The sequence below is a fragment of the Cantharellus anzutake genome (assembly GCF_015039405.1).
Source record: "Cantharellus anzutake strain C23 chromosome Unknown EI90scaffold_208, whole genome shotgun sequence".
Lineage (NCBI taxonomy): Eukaryota > Fungi > Basidiomycota > Agaricomycetes > Cantharellales > Hydnaceae > Cantharellus > Cantharellus anzutake.
This window is the reverse complement of record NW_024067158.1, coordinates 44,682-49,432: the sequence shown is the minus strand read 5'-3', so window position 1 is coordinate 49,432 and position 4,751 is coordinate 44,682.

Genomic DNA, 4,751 nt, shown 5'->3' with positions numbered 1-4,751 from the left:
CACTCCACCTAAGAGGTGGAAGACCCCCAACGACCCCAAACGGCCACCTCTCCATTGCGGCCCTCAACATTAGAGGAGCCAACAGCCCACAGACTAAACAAAAATGGAACCTTATCACAAATAAAATGAAGAAGGATAAGATCGCTGTGATGTGCGTATCAGAAACCCACATTGACTCACCCCAAGAAGACCTACTAGCCAACCGGTACAACAATGAATTCCACATCATCCACTCCTTCGACCCGACCCACACCAGAGCCGCTGGCATTGCAATTATCATCAATAAAAGCATCATAAAAAAGAAGCCAACGGAATCGACCAACCTTATCCCTGGACAAGCCATCCTCACCACGATTGAATGGCCACCTGGCAACGAGATCACACTATTAACAATATATGCCCCGAACACTAGAGGGGCAGGTACTGAGAACGCCGCATTCTGGCAGAAACTAGGTGAAGTCACAGAAAACATCCAGGTCGACATTGCCCTGGGTGACTTCAACATTGTCGAAGAAGCAATTGACCGTTCCCCCCAACATGAAGATGCAAATGCCGCAGTAGTGGCCCTAAAAGAACTCCTCTACCTCCACAACCTAAAAGATGGATGGCGCCAAGCCAACCTGGCACCAGCAAAAAACTACACCTTTGGACACTGTACAGGAACTCATATGTCATGAATTAACAGGATCTATGCCACAAATGAAATAATAAATAAATCACTCACCTGGAGTATCAAAAACCCAGGCATCCCAACAGCTGACCACCAGCTGATCTCAATAGACATACATGATCCCCACGCACCACACATTGGCAAAGGCAGATGGGCAATCCCAAACTACCTAGTAAACGACCATGAATTCCTGAAAGGACCCGAAGATCTTGGGAATGAAGCACTGGACAAAACCAACCAACTCACCGCACTAAATACCCCCGGTGTCATATCCGTGCATACCCGACCCCGACCCGACTTCCGGATCTCCACCCTCTTCACCTCTGGAGTCATACCCTACCGCCACTGTTCCAATACTCACCTCGGCCCGAGCACTGCCCCTCTCACCAACCTCCTCCTACTCCTCCTCCTCCTACTCTGCTCCCCCTTCACAACACCTCCACCCTCCCGTCATCCTCCTTACGCTTCCCCCATCCACTCCAATACTCACCTTCGGACCTGACAACCCTCCTTTCTGCCACTCCTTCCCCCTTACCTTTCCCCTCTCTCTTCCCTCTGGTACTCCTCCACCACCCTTCCGCCAAGTTACGACCTTCCACCACTGTCCCGTACTTCATACTCGGACACCGCTCGTACCTTTGCTCCGAGCCTCTGTCATAGTCCCTACCTCGGACTTTGACTCCACCTCGGTCTTAGTCCACTGCATTGGTGACCTCATACTACGTAAACACCATTGCCAATATCCCTCGGACTTTCAACCCCGCCTCCGTAACCTCTGTAAGCTCCGCAACCCCCGAGCTTCGCAGATCGCCTTTGGCACTTTTGCCGCTTGTAATGTATCTCTCGCATTTACCCCTCATCCCTATTTGGACTACTGCTTCTTCCCATTCTAGCCAGTTAGTCATCACCCCCACTTCTCCTCATCCTCCTGCCCCTCTGGGCCTTGCCCTCCCTACCTCCTTTCGGATGTATCACAGGTCCTGCCTTATGACCTTCGGTACCGCTCTGCTCCTTCTTCCCTTTGTTCCCGTTCGGATGTCTTCGTTCCGATTCGGATTCCCCTTTGTTTCCTTGTGCTATTGCCCCCTCCATTATATATACCGGCGCTTGTACATACTCGTTTTGGTTCAGTCCGAAATCGACCTGAATTCCCCCCAAGAGACTTTCCCTCTGCTAGATCCGAAATTAGGGACCCCTAGGACAACCAGCAATGGCACAGCACTCCACCTGAGTCGCTGAGGCCAAGGTCCTTCCACGCTAAGTCTCTGATTCCACTCCGGAGTTGTCTGAATCCGCCCACTCTAACACCCGGAGTTCAAGACTGCTTCCTCCACTTCACCCAATCCATTATAGCATTAGCACGCAAACTCGCCAAAACCAAGTCAGGCAAGCTAAACTCAACTCTTATCTGTCTGGAGAAATGCAGAAACAAAGCTGTCCGGAAACTGAGCTCCCCCCGAACAGTGTGCCAGTTAGAGGAAACCCAATACCAGATCATGATGCTAACTGAAAGGATCCAGGAGGTGGAAAGAACCCGGCATAGGAATAATAAGACCACAGCCAATACAAACAAGCACCTCTTCGCTGAATCAATAAACAAATACTGGTGCAGGTGGGGGAAAAATAAAAGGCCATGTGACACTATATCTGAACTTCAAATCCCCCACTCTGACCCTCCCCGCTACACCTCCAACTCCTCAGAAATGGCTAAGATTGCCGCAGAACACTACAACGCCGTGCAATCAAGAGACCTCAACTTAATCCCCCCTCAGAAAGAGAACCCTGCATCACCGAATGCCTCTCATCTATCACAACCACACCTGCAACACAAACTGCTCCCATGGCTTCCGGTATCAGCTACAACGAAACCCTAACCGCCCTAAGACAGTCCCCAAACGGTAAAGCCCCCAGCCTCAATGGCATCCCAACTGAACTTTACAAGAAACTCCACAAAAGATGGGCAGCAGAGGCAGATGGCCATGTAGATATAGTTCAACTCCTCCATAATGTAATTAGTGACATCGAAATGTGAGGTGTTTCCTCCCCACAGTTCACTGCTGGCTGGCTGTGCCCTTTATATAAAAAGAAAGACAAACAAGAAATCGAAAATTACAGACCAATCACTGTACTAGATGCTGAATACAAAATCATGACAACAGCACTCATGAACAAAATAGCGCCAATCGCCCCTAACCTCATAAATAAATGCCAGGCTGCCTTCATAAAAGGCAGAAGCATCCACAATCAGATTGACCTAGTCAACCGCATGATAGACCTGTGCGAAATCATCAGTCAAGACGGTGCAATAGTTGCCCTAGACCAAGAAAAAGCATACAACAGGATCCGTCACGACTACCTCTGGCGCACACTGGAAGCCACCGGGATCCCACCACCCACCATAAACTCCATAAAGGCCCTCTACTCCAACCCCAGTACCAGAGTGATCCTGAATGGCGAAATCAGTGATGAATTCTTAATAGACCGAGGAGTACGTCAAGGCGACCCACTGTCATGCCTCCTCTTCAACATAGCTATTGAACCCCTATCTGCTATGCTGAGAGAATCCGGTAAAATACAAGGCCTTGAAATCAAAACACCAGTACTCACACAAAAAGTCATTGTCTCCTATTTGCTGACAATGCCGCGGTCTACCTCTCAAAAAACGACGATGTAACTAACCTATTCAACATCCTCGACACCTGGTGTACCGCCTCAGGAGCTAAATTCAACCAAGGAAAATCCATGGTTATCCCCGTCGGCTCAGCGACATACCACAAAAACCTACTTGACACCAGAAAACTAAACCCCAACTCATCTAACCCCTCCCACATCGACATGACAATCCTCCAAGACGGCCAGACCACAAGGTATCTAGGTGCCCAGTGCGGTAACCGCCCTACCGGGATCGACCCATGGCCGGACATTATGGCCAAAATCAACACAAGCCTTAAACACTGGCAGAAAACCTACCTGACCATCGAAGGGCGAAAACTCATCACCCAAATGGTCACCGGCGGAATGACCCAATTCCACACCTCTGCCCAAGGCATGCCAGCCAAAATCGAAAAGGAATTAAACACCCTAATAAAAAACTTCATATGGAACTCCCAACTCCCCTCACTCAGCATGAGGACCCTGAACAGCCCTACTAGTGAAGGGGGAAGAAACATCTTAAATATCCAAGCAAGGAACGAAGCAATTCACCTTATGAAGCTGAAAAAGATCTTAGATAGATCTCCTGACAGACCACCTGCTGCCGACGCTGCCGAGGCCATAATAATTTGCTCACTCCCAAAACACACCCGCGACCAAGAGGCCCACGGCCCCCAAATAATCGACATCTTTACCCAACAGATCTTTAACAAACACCGCTATGTGAGCAAAACCCTCCTGCACAAAATTAAAGCCATACTCAACACTGGGGCCAAGTACAACCTAGCCCTTGACGATGTCAACCTCCCCCTGAACATCAGGCTGGATCTCCCAGCATGGTACCATATCGGAACAGAAGAGCACGTCAAATCAAGAGAAAATACGCCTGCAGCGAAATGCCTCAGAAACACTCACAACTGCCAGCGCACCGGCAACCTCCTCATCCTAGCGAACATCCTAGACGACCCACAACACAGACGATGGAACAAATCCTGCTCCTGCCCACCATGCACCAACTTCAAAATGGCCGGCTGCAAAAACCCCGAAACCTGCTACCAACTAGCTGACAACATGATATCAAACCTGAAACCCCAATACAACCCCCACACAGCTCCCATACGCCGCCCTCCCCCCTCAGGTGACGAGAGGGCCATCATCGAATCCCACTCCCTCAACGGCCCCTCAAGTATTAAGGTTATCAAAACCTTCCCCGACCCAAAAGACCATGCTTCAGACTACTTCCGCATTTTTCGGGAAAAGAATAACCAACCCCCCCCCCCCCCTCAGGCTCACCCCCCCAAAGAAACTAAGCACCGATACCGTGGCATACACAGATGGATCCTGTACAGGAAACGGCGAAACTGATGCCAAGGCAGGCTTCGGAGTTTGGATCGCCCCCGAGTGCCCAGACAATGCAAGCCCCCCAGTA